Source organism: Gopherus flavomarginatus, chromosome 2 (genome assembly GCF_025201925.1).
Source record: "Gopherus flavomarginatus isolate rGopFla2 chromosome 2, rGopFla2.mat.asm, whole genome shotgun sequence".
NCBI classification, from domain to species: domain Eukaryota; kingdom Metazoa; phylum Chordata; order Testudines; family Testudinidae; genus Gopherus; species Gopherus flavomarginatus.
The window spans coordinates 189,760,954-189,778,830 of record NC_066618.1 but is presented as its reverse complement, the minus strand read 5'-3'; the positions used below and the strand labels follow the sequence as shown (position 1 = coordinate 189,778,830).

General features: G+C 41.3%; 1 protein-coding gene across 2 annotated transcripts in view; it reads right to left on the bottom strand.

Annotated features, from left to right (window-relative positions):
• The window catches only part of CDKAL1 (CDK5 regulatory subunit associated protein 1 like 1), a 640,704-nt gene that overhangs the window by 20,558 nt on the left and 602,269 nt on the right, over positions 1-17,877 (bottom strand). The window contains exon 16 of one of the 2 annotated variants that reach the window (XR_007772820.1): positions 17,365-17,500. The exons of the other annotated variant lie outside the window; for it this stretch is intronic. The gene's annotated coding sequence lies outside the window, so the exon portion shown is untranslated. The remainder of the gene's footprint in view (positions 1-17,364; positions 17,501-17,877) is intronic. 2 annotated transcript variants of the gene reach the window in all.

Sequence of the window (17,877 nt, the reverse complement as noted above, 5' to 3'; positions counted from 1 at the left end):
TAAAACATAGCAAAATGTCTCTTTTCTTTTATAGTTCTCCATAAAAAACTCACAGGAACAGTTTTTGTTGGAACCAAGTAGAAAGGAGAACTGAATATGAAGTCAAATAAATCCAAGAGTTGAGCCTCATGAGCACCCTAGGTTCTCAGAGATAAAACACAAGTTTTAAAAGTAATTCTCTCATTCCGCAATTTGAGAGACATACTTTCAAGAGATCTCAGATTTAGGGAGAGATTGTTTGGTTTTAAGAAGGCAAACAAGTCTTTTTATACTTCTGATTCACCTGAAATAGCAATGGCTTGATCTGTTTAAATACATGATAGAGGATGTTGCCTAATATTACATTATATATAGTGAGTATACAGGTTACTCTATACAGGTATACAGGTTACTAAAAATAATCTCTTCATGTGAATCCTGGTTCAGGAAGTTTGCTTCATTACTTTGGAAATGTCTAATATTAATAGATAACTAATATGTTCAATTATTAGGCCATATCTAGTTTTTTGAATGTTCCCACTGCATTTAGGAGTGTGTGTCTCAGACAACAGAATTAAGACTCTAGTTTTCAGAGAGCCACCTCAAAGGATGGCATTTTGATGACATGGAACTATAAGGTACATAATCACTCAATTAAAGCAAATACTACTGTTTAGAAATCCATCTCTATCTTCTACTGAAAAGGCTCTCTTCTTCTCACCCCTGGCACAAAGAAAGATTTCCTGTCTAAAGCTGCTGGTAACAAAATTTAAAACCCCATACCCAGACCACCCAAACCAAAAGACTTGAAGAGGAACTTTATGCTTCTGAAATTGCATTGGACAGAGCTAAATTCTCTATCACAGTTCTCAGTTAGGGCTAACCTTTTGGGTTAACCTGCTTTTCCATCCTGACTTACAAGGATACAATGATGTGACTGTTTGATTACTCATTATGGGGATAAGGCGACCATTCAATGAATTAGTTATGAAGATACAGTATAATGATGGAGAGAGTGTGAAAGAAAGGATGCTGTTTTGAAAAATGTCATTGTCACTGTGAAGCCCTTTGGGCTATGTAAATTAATATACTATGTGAAATAATTAAGATACGAAAGTCATGGTAAAATTAATGATGCAGTTAAAACAAAAACTAATATCCAACAATCAGATCACACTACATGGATAAGTTACCATCAAAGGGCCACAGACACAGTAAAGTATTGTGGGAACATCATTTAGCATGTAAGAGAGAAATTGTTTCATCACTTAACAAGAAAAATTATGAAGTCCAAAGAATAAAGAATCCCTATAAAACTAAGGTAATTATAATCTTAGATCAGAACTACTTCAATAGATTTGTCCTAGTAAAATCACAGGTGAGTCTCATCTTATGTTGGGCTTACGTTCTGCTGTCAGCACTTATAGTGAAAATCGCATATAGTCAAAATTACATTGAGTGTAATGGTGGGCGGAATAGCCCACATTACAGGTATAGTATTAAAATTGTTATTTTTCTCTTTTTTGTTTTTGCCAACTGCGCAAAGCTGAATTCACGTATGTTAAATGCACGTAAGATGAGACTCGCCTGTATATCGGATTTACAAGAATAATATACATTTTAATTAAAAAATATAAATGCAGTGTTGCATTTATAATTCTCATTGTTACCATTCAAAAATAGGCAACAAGAGTCCATAGTGTTATAAAAAATAGAGTATTATAATATCAGTTAGCTGTCTATTGATCATTTCATCAAGTGACTTCAGGGTGTATTAGAATTAAGGAAGGAACACCCTAATTTGCTCCTAACATGGTTTGCTGACCTGTTTGAAATTAGATCTACTTTCAACAGTTTTAAATTAAGCTGCTTCTTAACCTCATGAATGCAATTTTCACTTGCATTCAAAACTGGCTGCCAAACTAATAAACCTTTTCATTTCAATGGTTTTGGAAATTAATAATAAATGGAGAAGAAAAATTCTTAAAAGTACTTTTTAAGGGGTAGAACTTCAACTAATCAGCAGCATGTATATAAAATACCCAGAACACCTGAATCTCCTGCTGACATTTTGTCTGTTAAGAGAGTAAGTTATGTAACCCTTTTAAACCTGTTTCCTTTCAAAAGGTCAATATGCTTTTTATGTGCTGCAGTGCTTAAGTGTTCCTGTGAAGCCATTACTAGGATAAAGTATTGGATGGCTGGATGGAGGGATGAGGACAAGGTGGAAACATGATTCACATTTGTAGTTTCCATTACATATGCAATGAACATATAAAAGAATTTTTAAAAAGCGCAATACTAGTTATAAGATCTTATTTTGGAGCTCCAACCAGTAGAGAGAAAGGAGAGGATATGAATGTACACTATGAGTGGTACTGTAATATAAACATCAGCTGAACGTCCTTGGTCGATCTTTGGCTTTTCCCAGCACCAATCCCCATTCTTAGGAGACGTATTCATGTCAAATCCATACTGCCTTTCTCTGGCACAGATGGTTGGAAATACCTGACCTCTAAAAGGAGCAGTCAGAGTGAAAAAATTAGTGGTGTTGCCTTTTTATTTTTAATGATAAAAGCTAATTAACACTTGTGAATGTATAAAATGGAATATTTAGTAGTAAAGTGCTATTGGGGAAAAAAACCCAGCCTTTTATATTCTCTCTCAAAAGTCTTCCAGTTAAAATTCATACTGGAAAAAAAAATCCTAAAATCACCCTTGCATGTCAGTAGGAGAGCTGACAAGTGTTTTGTGAAACTGATGATACACTGCTACGTAATTTCTAATTTAGTATGTGTGAAGGAAAGGACAGACCCCACCCTCTGGCCCCAAGTGCTGTGCTGCAGCAGGCACAAGACAGCTATGCCTCATGGACATCTGAAGTGAAAATGTGAAAATACAATTGGCACTGAATTTGTGTAGGCTACTAAACTAAAAATGAGACATACACCCAGGCAACAGAAATAAAATGCAAAATTAGAAGTGACATTTAGCCCTAAAGTCTTTCCTTGTGGTGGGAGGAAAAAGCGACTGGTGTGTTCATATCCTTCCATATTCTGTAAACTGATCCACAGCTGAATCATCACCTCCAACTCATATTCTATTCCTATTAACAGGCAGCACAGGATTAAAATAATTGCATAATTTGAATGGATTACATGCTGACATCCTGCCAAATAACATTATCCTTCAGGATATAAAGAGGAAACCAACCAAAATATACCCACTTTCATCTGAAACTGACTTGCCTTCAGTAGAGTTACAATCTCAGATCCTGAGGCTGTAGGGCTTCCTCTAGGGAAGCCACTAGGACAGAGGTCCCCAAACTGTGGGGCATTCCCCCCCAAGAGGACCCGGAGGAACATTCAGGAGGGTGCGGCTTGGGTCTGGGCTGCTGGTCCCAGCCTTGGTCCCCTTGCTTGTCCACCCCTCAAGCCGCATCCATGTCCCAGCCCAAGGGAGAGGCATGGAGAGGAGTCGGGGGGACAGGACACTGAAAAGTCTGGGGATCACTGCACTATGAGTTCGGAATGTATAAGACATGTAGGATCAGGGCACTACTTGAGAAAGAAAAGTTCTTGCCTCATACTTTAAAGCGCAGTTCTACTCTGAAAATGATTATATAAAAATGGCCCCTTAACTATATGAACCTGCTAGCGCTTTTTATTCTTTTTAGTATTGCAGGACCTGTCAAGTTCTGAGACAGTGAGACACATTGTATTCCATCTTGTGCATAATCAAGAGAATTGATAGCTACATTCTGATGGCAAAATCTATTCTGTTGGCGACAAGTTAGCCAGAAAGAATCCATCTTGACTTTCAGATCTCAGATTGAGCTTTGCTGGACTTTCAATTCCAAAAAAACAAACAAGAAAAAGCAAAACCCAAACACACCAACCTCATACTCCTTTCCTCCTCCCCAAGAGCAACTAATCTAAAGGTCACTGAAAATTGATATATATATAGACCACCATGATGCCATTTTTACAAAGTCACTTTTCAGACTAGGACCACACTTCAACATTCTCAGGCAACATATTTTTCTAAATACCTATAGATGGCTTTGTTCCAGTATTTGGAAGACAAGAAGTAAAAAAGATTAATTAACAGGGATTTAATACCATAGAAGATGACCTCTATTTATAATCAGCAGGGAACAAGAGTAACACATTAAATAAAGCTGATTAATACATGTAAAAGCAGTAACCAGCTGGATGCCTTGCACTGCACTAGATTGGGGTGCAGAAAGAGTGAGACAGCACAAGAGCGAGTGAGCAAACAGAAGAATATGTTATACACCACTTAATGCAAACATTTTTGAATATTTTTCGATTTTTATTAAATATAATGCAACTCACTGAATAACCATTTTATACAGCAAGAAAAGAAATTTCCCTTTTATTTATTTTTTTAAGCTGTGCTGAAAACCATCCATTCTTGGGCAGTGAGACATGTAAAGAAATTTTGCCAAATTTAAGTCTAATACGGCAACAGTGATATATTTTTCTTGGAGTCCGAACCGGCAGTTTGTAACCTATCCAAGCTGATAAAATTAACAGATCTGAGTGCTAGTTGCAGCCAAAGAATATCAGACTTGGAGGGAAAAGGGAACGGAGAGAAGAAGTTCAGAGTCAGTAGAGACGAGAGGGAAATGAAGCTCCTCATTCATTATAGGTGAGCAGCTTTGCTTAACTCTACAGGAATGGGGTCTATCAAATTTCTCATCAGCTTTTTGAGCAACCTATTCTACCATAATCACAAGCAAACTTCATTAATGTGGAGTTAAGTTTCCAATAATTTATTACGGGAATGTGATATTTTCTCATAAAACAAACTTTGAAAGCCTGCATATTCCAAACTAAGGTTTCGCTTTATAAAAAAAAAATCTCACAACATAATGAAATGTAAGCACACAGTTGAGTGATCCAAACAACCTTTAATGCTACATTTGTAGTACTAGCCTGCACACAACCAGAAATTTAAAGATAATATTATAGATCCATTACAGATCCCGTGAACAGATAATTATTTGGCTTCCAGGACTACATCCCTTGCTGCTTGTCCAATTTAAAATTTTACCAATTACTGGGAACAAATCAGACCAAATTAATAGACCTCATTTAGCAGCCACAAAAAGAGAGAAAATGAAGAACAGAAAGTTAAAAAAAAGGAAAAACCCTCACAGGGATAAATTACCCACCCATCTTCTCTGCAAGATTATAACCCATGTTAGACTACAATCTTAAAAATCTATTTACGATTGGTAAGATTTATACCTTCTCAACTATTTTAAAAACTAAGCTGTCTTTTCTTTCTACATATTGTATACCTCCACTTAGGGCTAAGGGGTACTGTCTCTGATTTGTTTTTCCTGTTTTCCATTTATCTATCTCCCTCACCTTCCTATCCCTCTCTCTAGCTATTAGCTGAGGGGTCCCCTCCAGCCACAAAAAAAGGAAAGCAACTCAATCTGCTTTATTTATTTACTCATAAATAAACAAATCAAAGACAATATAAAAATGGATCCTCCCACCTCCTTGCATACCTTACAACACGCTTTTCTGATTTATAGTCTGACTGTGATGGGGTGGACTAGGCTCAAAGGCCCCCTGCTGAAGGCCTCAGGGTTCTGCCACATCCATCCCAGGGAAGGAGCAGTGGAGAGGTCCTGCAAGCAGGCTAGAGTGGCTGCTGGGGAAGCAGCCAATCAGGGCCCAGGAGGGCCATATAAAAGGAGCTGCAGAGGACTAGTCAGTTGGTGCTTGGAGCAGGAGAAGAAAGGACTGCAGGCCTGGCTGCCTGGAAGAGCAGCAGGGCTACAGATAGTTTGCTAGCAGGGACTGGGGGAGCACTGAGAGAGCTGCTGGCTGGTTGCTGGGACGGAGTAGGAACTGAGCCTGGGAAGGCTGTAGGAAGATAGTGTCTCCAGGGAGGAAGCCCTGGGAATACAACCCCATATCAGAGCTGGACTACTTAAAGACCAAAGCCCGGGGAGGCTAGAGAAAGACAAGCTCCAGTGGACTGTTGTCATAACCTTAGTCCCAGATTTGGACCTTAGCGTCCAAAATATGGGGGTTAGCATGAAAACCTTCAAGCTTAGTTACCAGCTTGGACCTGGTACTTGCTGCCACCACCCAAAAAATTAGAGTGTTTTGGGGCACTCTGGTCCCCCTGAAAAACCTTCCCTGGGGACCCCAAGACCCAAATCCCTTGAGTCTCACAACAAAGGGAAATAATCCTTTTTCCCTTCCCCCCTCCAGGTGCTCCTGGAGAGATACACAGACACAAGCTCTGTGAAACTACACAGAGTGACTCCCCCTCTCTGTTTTCAGTCCTGGAAACAAAAAGTACAGAGGGAATGCAAAATTAGGCTAGCAAATCCAACACACAGATCTTTCCGATTTTTTTCTCCCACCAATTTTCTGGTGAGTACAGACTTAATTTTCCTGAAGTAAAGAAAAACTCCAACAGGTTTTAAAAGAAAGCTTTATATAAAAAGAAAGAAAAATACATACAAATGGGCTCTTTGTATTAAGATGATACAATACAGGGTCAATTGCTTAAAAGAATATTGAATAAACAGCCTTATTTAAAAAGAATACAAATCAAAGCACTCCAGCACTTATATTTATGCAAATACCAAAGAAAAGAAACCATATAACTTACTATTTGATCTCTTTGTTCTTACACTTAGAAACAGAAGACTAGAAAGTAGAAACTACTTCTCCAAAGCTCAGAGAAAGCAGGCAGACAGACAAAAGACCCAGACACTCAATTCCCTCCACCCAAAGTTGAAAAAATCCGGTTTTCTGATTGGTCCTCTGGTCAGGTGCTTCAGGTGAAAAAGACATTAACCCTTAGCTATCTGTTTATGACACGCCCCCCAAATTGCAGACAGTGGGGAAGCTCACTGGCGGCGATTTCCTTTTAGAACTTGAAAATAAACAGATTAATACAACACATGCACCTTTACACATACTACTAAGTATATAACTAACAGACTTTTACATTTTAAGAACACTTTTTAACTACTGGATTTTGGGAAACTTTTACGGGAGAGTGCATCAGCTACTTTGTTAGAAGCTTTTGTGATGTGCTGAATTTTAAAATTAAAATTTTGGAGAGCTAAACTCCAACGAAGAAGTTTTTTGTTGTTTCCCTTGGCAGTATGAAGCCACTTTAGTGCAGCATGGTTAGTTTGTAGTTGGAACCGCCGTCCCCCTGGGGTAATCGTTCCCCTTGACAGTAGCTTTCTTGCTTTTTGCCAGTTTCATTCATTTGGCTTCAATCTCCCCCGCCTCAGCGATATTTTTGGGATTTTCATCTTGTATGTACCGTGTGATGTCTTCAGGAACACCATCCAAGAACTGCTCCATTTGTATGAGGAGGTGCAGTTCTTCCAAGGTTTGAATGTTGTTTCCTGTTATCCAGGCCTCATAGTTTTTTGCAATGTAGTAGGCATGTTTGGGAAATGACACCTCTGGTTTCCACTTTTGGGTTCTGAAGCACCGACGGGCATGATCTGGGGTTATTCCCATCCTGTATCTGGCCTTGGTTTGAAAAAGTTTATAGTTATTCATTTGCTGCTTAGGCATTTCAGCTGCCACCTCTGCTAAAGGTCCACTGAGCTGTGACCTCAATTCTACCATGTACTGGTCTTCGGGAATGCTGTACCCAAGACAGGCTCTTTCAAAATTTTTCAAGAAGGCCTCGGTGTCATCCCCTGCCTTGTAGGTGGGAAATTTCCTGTGCTGTGGAGCAATAATTGGCGCCGGGTTGTTAGGGTTGGCTGGCACATGCAGCCCAGCTTTCGCCAAGTCCAGTTCATGTTTTCTCTGTTTTTCCTTTTTTTTATTTTTTTTTTTTGTTGTTTTTCCATTTCTCGGCGGTGGGCCAACTTTTCTTCTTTTTGTTTCCTTTGGTGGGCGAACTTTTCTTCTTCTAGTTTTCTTTTGTGTGCTGCCTGTTTGATTTGTTCTTCCTTTTCTTTCATCTCCATCTGTCGCCTGTGTTCAGCTTCTTTGAATTGCTCTTCGGCCTCAATTTTTGCCTTAGAAGTCATGATTCCTGTTTTCTTGTGTTGGGGTGCCCTCCGGTGTTTATCTTCTGAACTGCAGGTTCTCTGTTGCCTCCTGAAGTCTGCCTAGCAACAGTGCCTTTAGCTAATTTTCAATGTTAAGTAAACCTGAAAAACCACTTTATTTGCATTCATATAGTGCTGGTAATGACTCTCAATGGGAGTGCTATTGTGTGACAAAAGACCCTTAACAGTCTGGTAAAATGGCTTCTTGCTTAACATGCAAGCCACAAACTGCCAGAGAGAGCAGAAAAAAAAAATTCTCCCTGGTTCCCTTTTAAAACCAACTGTTTCTCTCTGCTAAAAAGCCCTTAGCAGAGAAGAGAAAAATATAATATTCCTACTGGCTTCTGGATTCTGTCTATATCCCACCAGCTGCCACTCATGTCATAACCTTAGTCCCAGATTTGGACCTTAGCGTCCAAAATATGGGGGTTAGCATGAAAACCTCCAAGCTTAGTTACCAGCTTGGACCTGGTACTTGCTGCCACCACCCAAAAAATTAGAGTGTTTTGGGGCACTCTGGTCCCCCTGAAAAACCTTCCCTGGGGACCCCAAGACCCAAATCCCCTGAGTCTCACAACAAAGGGAAATAATCCTTTTTCCCTTCCCCCCTCCAGGTGCTCCTGGAGAGATACACAGACACAAGCTCTGTGAAACTACACAGAGTGACTCCCCCTCTCTGTTTCCAGTCCTGGAAACAAAAAGTACTTTCCTATTCCCCCAGAGGGAATGCAAAATCAGGCTAGCAAATCCAACACACAGATCTCCCCGATTTCTTCCTCCCACCAATTCCCTGGTGAGTACAGACTTAATTTCCCTGAAGTAAAGAAAAACTCCAACAGGTCTTAAAAGAAAGCTTTATATAAAAAGAAAGAAAAATACATACAAATGGGCTCTCTGTATTAAGATGATACAATACAGGGTCAATTGCTTAAAAGAATATTGAATAAACAGCCTTATTCAAAAAGAATACAAATCAAAGCACTCCAGCACTTATATTTATGCAAATACCAAAGAAAAGAAACCATATAACTTACTATCTGATCTCTTTGTTCTTACACTTAGAAACAGAAGACTAGAAAGTAGAAACTACTTCTCCAAAGCTCAGAGAAAGCAGGCAGACAGACAAAAGACCCAGACACTCAATTCCCTCCACCCAAAGTTGAAAAAATCCGGTTTTCTGATTGGTCCTCTGGTCAGGTGCTTCAGGTGAAAAAGACATTAACCCTTAGCTATCTGTTTATGACAACTGTATACCCCAGAAGGGGGTTGTGCGAGGTAACATACAGAGTGATGCAGCTGGAATGCTGTGTCACTTACAAACCCGACTGAGAACCACCAAAAGGGGTCACCAGAAATAAAGACCACAGACACGCCCAGCCAGAAGGGGGCATTCACGAGACGTGGGCGCCAACCCTTTTACACTGACATATATAACAGAAAGGTCTTTGCTGTAGGATTTCTTTTGGATGCACTCTATTTATTTAGGTAAGCTTCAGTTTTAGCAGGTTCCATGTGCTCTTGGGCTTCCATCTCTCACCATGGCTATTTTCTTCCAAATCTTCCTGATCAGATTCTATCCTCAGGTCCTTCAGAGATCTGTCTCCTTGGTGCTCCATAAGAAAATGCTGTGTTTTTTCAGAAATAAAGCATAGCATAAAGGGGAAGTCCCCTTCCCCCAATTACTTCCTATAGTTGCCCTAGGGTCCTAACTTAGTTCCTTCCTTTTCTTCAAGGTGAGGGAAGAGAGGTCCCGATAAAATGTTATATTTTTGCCCGTGGACAGTGAAATGAGTTCACTCTGTTTCTGACAATCTTCAGTGGAGGTAGAGTTTTGTGAGCTCTATCGATTAGTATAAGAGAATTCTCATCCTTTCTTGGAAAGTCTCTAAATAGGGTTTCTACAGAATATTTTAGGTTCTCCATCTCGTCGTTCTCTGGGACTGTTTTGATCCTTAATTTGTTTTCTTGTTCTTTTTTCTCTTTAAATCATCAATATTTAGTTCTAACTGTTTCAAAACTTTTGTCTGTTACAAATATGATATCTGACCAGTTCTATTTCAGTTTCCTGGTCAGACAGTTCTTGCATGTCTCTTTCCAAGAACTTGTGTACATTTGAAAAGGTTTGTCAGTATAGACGTACTCCTAGAATTATACACCCTTAATAGAGGTGCAGCTCATGACACCAAAACCGTTCTTTTTCAAGTATAGCTTCCTTGAGTGAAATATGTTATTCCAGCAAAAGGGCTTTTTTACTGGTATAACTGCATCTACACTAGGGCTTTTGCTGCATAGCAATGTCAGTGTGATTTTTTTTTCCACACTCCTAACTTATGCCAGTAAAACTTTCTAGTATAGACCAACCGTAAGTCCTTGAAGTCTCCAGTTCAGATTTTAGAGATCTATTTATTTCATTTCTGCTTTAGCAGAGTGTGTATTTTTTTCCATCTCCGTATTATTTTGCCTGTGAGGCAGCACTCTCTCCCTAAAATCAGAGACTCCCCTTTAAGCAATGCTTTGTTGACTGTTCTTTTTGGCAGCTTATAAACAAGGCTTTTCTGTTTGCTGACAGCAGAGATCAGTTTTAGTTAAGTTTAAGGGTCACCTTTTGCTAGTGACTAGAAAAAACATCTCTGCTGACTGTGAGAGTGAAGCTCTTCTAGAGTTTAGAGAGACATCTTGAGGTGAAATGTCACCAGATCCCATGAAAGAAACAGACAAAGACAGATTGACTGACTGAGCAACCACCGGGGAGGCTCATTCCCCGGGTCTCTCTTCTGGCTGCTACTCGCTTCTCCCAAAGATCCTTTTTTATTTTTAAAAGTCTTAACCTAGGGAACAAGCTGAGAATTATGAAATGAGAAACATTATAAATATGGCAGAACTAGTTCACACAAAGGGTAATAAAACATGTGGAACAAGTTACCATAGACAGCAATTGAAACAGTGTATAAATTAGCTGACTGAAGAGATATCTAAATCTATATGAAGAGGAAGGGAAACTAAGGCATATTAAGAAAACCAGAGAGTTATGACAAACCCCAAATCAGCATGCCTATACATCCAGATAATTTCTACAGAAAAAGACTATTTTTTTCTTTCTACATTTTGTCATATGATGAAAATTTCCCACCAAAGGGATCTCAGGCTCAGCAGATCTGGGTATGGTGATACATTCAACTATGACTGACAGCCTTGCCCCTAACTTCTCCCTGAGACCATTAACACTTTCTTTACAATTATAAATTCCTCAGCTTGCAGCTTAACTGTTTCACTTGTCCTCCTCATGACACAGAGCTTGTGTAAACAACTGGAATCATTTTTGTAGTGCATAAGTCTTAACTCATTCTGTTTGAATTTCTAACAACAGAGAAGTTTTCTTGCAGGTACTTGTTTTCTTATGGGTGCTCTGGTTTAGGTTAATCCTTAAGTAGGAACCTTGTAAGTTCCTTCATTTTTTTTTTGATGCTGAAAAGCTCCTAGAGAGTTTAAGCAGGCTGACAGATCTATGATAAGATTTAATCCATACTTACTTAATGAAGCACATGAAATGTTACTTAAAAAGTAATAAAATTCAGACTATTGTCATACAGTTATGATGCTTATTCCTGATAGTTATTTTATTTATTAAGCACTGACAGTAAACTCAGTATGCACAGCAATAACATGGGCCACAGTTCAGCAAAGCATTTAAGGACATGGTTAGGTCAATCTCTGTTCTTCACATCATTTAAACACATGGCTATGAGTGCTTAAGTGCTCTTTTGAACAGGGATGCACATTAAGTGTGTAAGTGCTTTGCTGAATCAGGTCCTATGTACCTACATGTAGGCATGTCATGTCTATAGCTTTACATCTTATTTTTATATTTTATGAAACTCAACAGACCTAATCACTAATTATAGAATTAAGACACACATTTTCATTATCTGATTTAAAAAAAAAAAGATTGCAGGCAAAAATTCATGACAAGTTTGCTTGGATCTAGAAAACAATCTACAACATTTTTTTAAATGCCCAAAGCATATAGAGATGTTGCTCGATTCATTAGGACCCTGATTCAGCAAAGCCCTTAAGCATATGCTTAAGTCCCATTGATTTTAACTGGATTTATGTATGCACTTGCTTATGGCCTTTGCTGAATGGCACCTAAATCTGGCACAATGAGATGTAAATTCCCATCATGGCTATATCCTCTTCTGGCCAACTTTCTACTGCTGGACCAGAGTTTACACCAGTCTAAACCAGGAGAAATCTGGGAAGAATTTAATCATCATAGTTTACTTGTTTGAAACTAATCTTCCTATGAATCACTATAACTGTACACTTGTCAGTGGCTCTTACTGAAAATTCTACTTTTAAGGCAAAATTTTGGTCCAGATAAACAACAGCTGTGCAGTGCTTTAGAATATAACACATCTAATACGCTCCCTAGATTTGTTCACTTGGAGGTTGGGCATTCTTAAGTTCAGAGCTCTGAATTCAGAGGCTCACTTCTTCCCTTTTTTCAACAGAGTCTGAGGTGGTTGAACTTCAGGGCATTTTGCCAGGCCCATCTATTCACTCAGTCTTTTTCTAAGAGGGTGGGATTTAATGGGGAGGGTAACTGTGAGAGGAAGCTTTTATTATACTTAACCAACATGTATTCAACTTATGTATATATGAGATGCATTTTTACACTTTCTTTTTTAAAAAAGCAACAAAAACAGCTGGGTGAAATATTCCTTCAAACTTTGTCTGCTTATGAGCTGGCAAAAATATTTACTAAATTAGGAACATTTTATGATAGTAAAATCTTTATGAAAGTTTGCGTGAAATTTCTCCATAACCTCTTTGAAGTTTAAACATGGTCAATGGTGACTGGTCACAACTTACAGGACATTGACTTTGGTTCCCTGATTGCCTGAGTCTCACCCATGTGTCAAGTGGGACAGCAGAAGCCATTTTGGCTAATTTTGCATTGTAGTTTGAGAGTTCTCTATGAGCTAATCATAGAAAACTGCTGGAGGTTATGCAGCAGGCAGGGAATGGACTTCTATTTCTTCTTCTTCCCATGAGAGCAGTCCTGCTCCACTCCAAACAGTTTCACACAGTCATCTATACCCTGCTCTGTTTGAGGTTTCTCCCATCATGCAATTTATATGCAGTTTTTCTGTGTTCAGGTTGGTTTGCAGCTTGCTTTTACATGTAACTTTGTATTCTGAGGTTTTCAATTGTAAAAAATTATTCTTTGTCATATTGTTTGCATATGTGTACAGTTTTGAAGTAGTCTTCTGTTTTTAGCAGGAAGAGGGAGTATGGCTGGAAACAGTAAAATCTTTCAAAACAGTACATATTTTTGAGGGGTCCATTGAAACAGTGACTATAACACTAAATAATGCTTATAGTACACTATGGAGAACATATTCACTTTGCTACTGCACTGTAATATCCTTAACCATCAATCATCACTGTCATGGCCCTAAGTCAGCACTCTTTCCTATTCAGCAAAGCACTATGCATGTGCTTAACTTTAAGGCATGTACTGAAGTCTCACTGACTTATTTGGGAGTTAAGCATGTGCTTAAGTGCTTTGCTGAATAGGAATGGACATAAGTACCTGCTTAAGTGCTTCACTGATATGGGATCTGTATCCTTCTTACTCACTCCTCTTGCTCCACAATGCCTATATTTAAATTTAAATTCAGATGAGTCTTCAAATGTCTGCCATCTTGAAAACCTGCTCCATCCCAACAGACAGTGGAAGGATGAGAAGAGAAGTTTGCAATGAGAGGACCACTGACAGAAGCAGAAGAGGGCCCAATACTGGTGACACTGTATGTATATCTACCTCAAATCCCCTAGGTATCTCAGCTGCTTGCATTGTCAGCTGCAAGATACTGGCTTCTAACTACAAGAGCTTCTGGCTGTCTAAGAGACAGTTATGCTGAGTGACAGCAGTCTGATGGCTCATAAAAGAACCATCTGGCAGCTGGTTACCATCGTACAGCTGCCAGCTCCTTGGAACCTCAAAACTGGCTTAGCCTGTTTGTGTGTGGAAGGGGTTGGGCAGGAAGGAGAGAAGAGGGCTGTAAGTTTGAATTTTTGTACAAGCATCATTTAAAATTTCTCCTCCATCCCACATACTGTTAATTTGTTGCAATTGTGGAAAAACTAATAAAAATGCATGAGTTTTGCACTTCCTCTTTCAAAAACTGGTACAGTCTAGTATTGCCAACTCACCTCATTTTATTGCAACTGTAGAGATTTTGAGGTATTTTTTTATGATGAAAACATGATGAGAAGCTGTCCACCCATGAATTTTCTCTTATTCAATATGGTGATTATCTCCTATTACTGTCAATGGGGCTGAAGCCAGCAAGATGGCTGCCAGGTCCCTACAGTCTTGTTGCATGTGACAGTGAGGCTGCCCTTAATAAAGTGAGCTACTACCGCTCACTGTTTTCACTGAGACTGAAGCCAGGCCACAGGCAAAATGACTGCCACTGTATGGTTCATGAGGCTAGACAGGACATAGGGAATTGTGAGGAGCAGTAGAGACACTGAAAGGTGGATGGGGAGGATGGGGGGGGGAAGGGCAGTGGGGAGGCAGATTTGGGGGAATAAGGTAAAGTGGGATGTGTGGAGGAACGAAAAGACAGTTACCTTTTCTGTAACTGGTGTTCTTCGAGATATGTTGCTCATGTCTATTCCACAATAGGTGTGCGTGCTCGCCATGTGCATCGGTGCCGGAAGTATTTCCCCTAGCAGTACCCATAGGAGAGCGCCTCAGTGACCCCTGGAGTGGTGCCTCCATGGTGTGGTATAAGGGGCACTGTGCACTCCCCCACCCTCAGTTCCTTCTTATCAGACAACTCCAACGAAGGGGACGGAGAGAGGGATGTGGAATAGACATGAGCAACACATCTCGAAGCACATCAGTTACGGAAAAAGTAACTTTCTTTTCTTCTTTGAGTGATTGCTCATGTGTATTCCACAATAGGTGATTCCAAGCTATATCTGTTGGAGGTGGGTAAGAGTTCACAGACTCTCATGACGGAGTACAGCCCTGCTAAACCCGGCATCATCCCTGGTTTGGGAGATGATCGTGCAGTGCAAAGTGAATGTGTGAACTGAAGACCACGTGGCAACCTTGCAAATGTCCTGAATGGGGTCATGGGCTAAAAAGGCCGCCAATGAGGTCTGTACCCTAGTCAAGTGCACCTTCACAATTGGTGGCGAAGGGATTCCCACCAGGTCATAACAGGTACAGATGCACGAAGTGGTCCAGTTGGAGAGCTGCTGAGCGGAGTTCGGCTGACCTTTCATGCGCTCGGCTGAGGCGATGAACAGTTGCGAGGACTTTCTGAATGTCTTAGTCCGCTCCAGGTAGAACGCCAGAGCCCGTCTCACTTCCAGTGTGGAGGAGGCGCTCCTCACTGGATGCATGGGACTTGGGGTAGAGGACTGGTAGAAAAATGTCCTGACCCATGTGATAGGCAGAGACCACCTTTAGGAGGAATGAAGGGTGTGGGCGGAGCTGGACCTTATCCTTAAGAAACACAGTGTATAGGGGCTCGGAGATCAGGTACATCCCACCGACTCCTTCCTCGGAGGTCTGGAGAGGGAGGCCGATGTTCCTTCTGAGGTTCCGGCCACCAATCAAGCCCCCCCTGGGGGCTGCGCTGGGGGCCACCGTTCCCGCTGGTACCATTGGGCCAGCCAAAGGGCCCAGTGCCACTGAACCTGCTGTGGCACCAGCAAAGCCAGTTGTTTGGCCTGGCTGGAGGACTAGTACCATCAGTAACAGCTGCTCTGCGATCGGCTCTGACCGGTGGACCCACGACAGCGAGACGCTGGCGATTGATGCTCAGGGTGCAGAGACGGTGCCGTGGCAGGGTCCTGGAGCAGGACACCAAACGGGAATAAAGTCCATGTCCATGCCGTGACCAGTGGTGATAACCCCTCTGAGACGACATGACGTCTGCCTCAGTCCTGTCAGTGTTTGCTCCTCAAGGCAGAGCGGTGCCAAGAGTCTCAGTTGGACAGAACCCAACCAGACAGTCTGGTGGGCATTGAGGGGGGATCCACGTGGACTTTGCCCTGACAGGTCGCTGGGCGGAGAATGTTGTCGGGAATGCTCGACTGAGACTGGTACCGAGCCGGGGCGACTGCAGAGATCACAGTGGCAGCTTGCCTCTGGAGCGCGAGGCCGACATCGGCAGTGCTCCTGGTACCGGAGGCCTAGAGGCCAGTGGGGATCGAGGACTGCCAGACATGGGTCTAGCCTCTGTTCCGGGTTTACTCCGGGCCATGGCAAAGAAGGCGTATTTCTAGCCTTCTTGGCGTGCCCCATGGACAGGGAGCAGTGCCAACTGGTTGATGGTGCCAAAGGGTCACCACACACCGACACCGTGGGGCCCGGTGCTGACTTGGAGTGGTGCGCCGGAGCTGGGGTCAGCGTCAACCACCAGAATAGACTGGAGCCTAATGTCCCTTTCTCTCTTGGTCTGAGGCTTAAACGACTTGCAAATCTTGCAGCAATCGCTAAGCTGGGTTTCCCCCAAATAGCACAGACAGTTTGTGTGCGGATCACTCAGTGGCAGAGATCGCCTACAAGTGTCGCACAACTTAAAACCCGGGGAGCGGAGCATGCCCTGGCCCAGGCGCTCTACTAAACAAAACTAACTAAATAACTACAGGACCATACACTGAATGAACAAGCAGTTTTGGGGACGAGCTACAGCAAAGCTGGAACAGAGCAGTTCCAAAGCACCTTCACTGGCGGCAAGAAGGAACTGAGGGGAGTGGGGGAGGAGTGCATAGCGCTCCTTATACTGCGCCATGGAGGCACCACTCCAGGGGTCGCTGAGGTGCTCACCTACGGGTACTGCTGGGGAAAAACTTCCGGCATTGGTGCATGTGGCGAGCACGCACACCAATTGTGGAATACACATGAGCAATCACTTCAAGAAGAAGAAAGGGTTGTGGCAAGGGGGTCTGGAGCAGGGGGAAGTAGAGCCAGCATGGGTGGGGAGCGAGGCCCAGTCTCAGGGGCAGAAAAGTTTGGGTGGGAAGTCTGGGAAGTGCTGCTTCTTGCAGAAGTCTAAACCAAGCCCACATTGTTTTTACTGTGATATTATCGCTTATATGAATAAGCTCTTGCATTGAAACACTGTCAATTTTGGAATATTATAAATACTTATAACACTTCTTTTTAAAAAATATTTAATTGAAGAGACACTACATAACACTGTGCTCCCTGAGGAGGCTGGTTACTGGTCAACTGCCCATTAGCTAACACTGATGAGTTATTTCATACTTACTTGTGAATGTCATCTGTTCTTTTATTGCAGTACTACATATGCAGACGCATATTTCTCTTATGCTGTTGCATACAATGTACAATGTTCATTTTTGTCTAAGACCCCCTCGTGACATACTTATCCACATGCTGTTAAGCTAAATTCAGAAAGCAGGAATTAATGTAAAGTTCTTTAATTAATATATATATGTAACTCATCAACCCTAAAAAATATTATAAGTTCTATATGTGAGTCATGATACATTAAGTAGGTCAGTGGTTCTCAAGCTATTTACCATCCACTCTTTCTTTTATCAAAGAAAATAAACTAGAAGGGGAGAGAATCAAAACAATAATAAGAAATGAATGGCTGTTCCTCTATCTTAGGGTCAAGGAAAGTAAGTGGAGTCTCCACGTCAGCGGCCAGAGAGAGATGTCCACATTTGTGTGCATTAAAGGTTGACTTTTCGACCAGAAATTAACACAGACTTTGGCAGAAAAGAAGAAGTGAGTTGAGACAAAAGATGCACTAAAA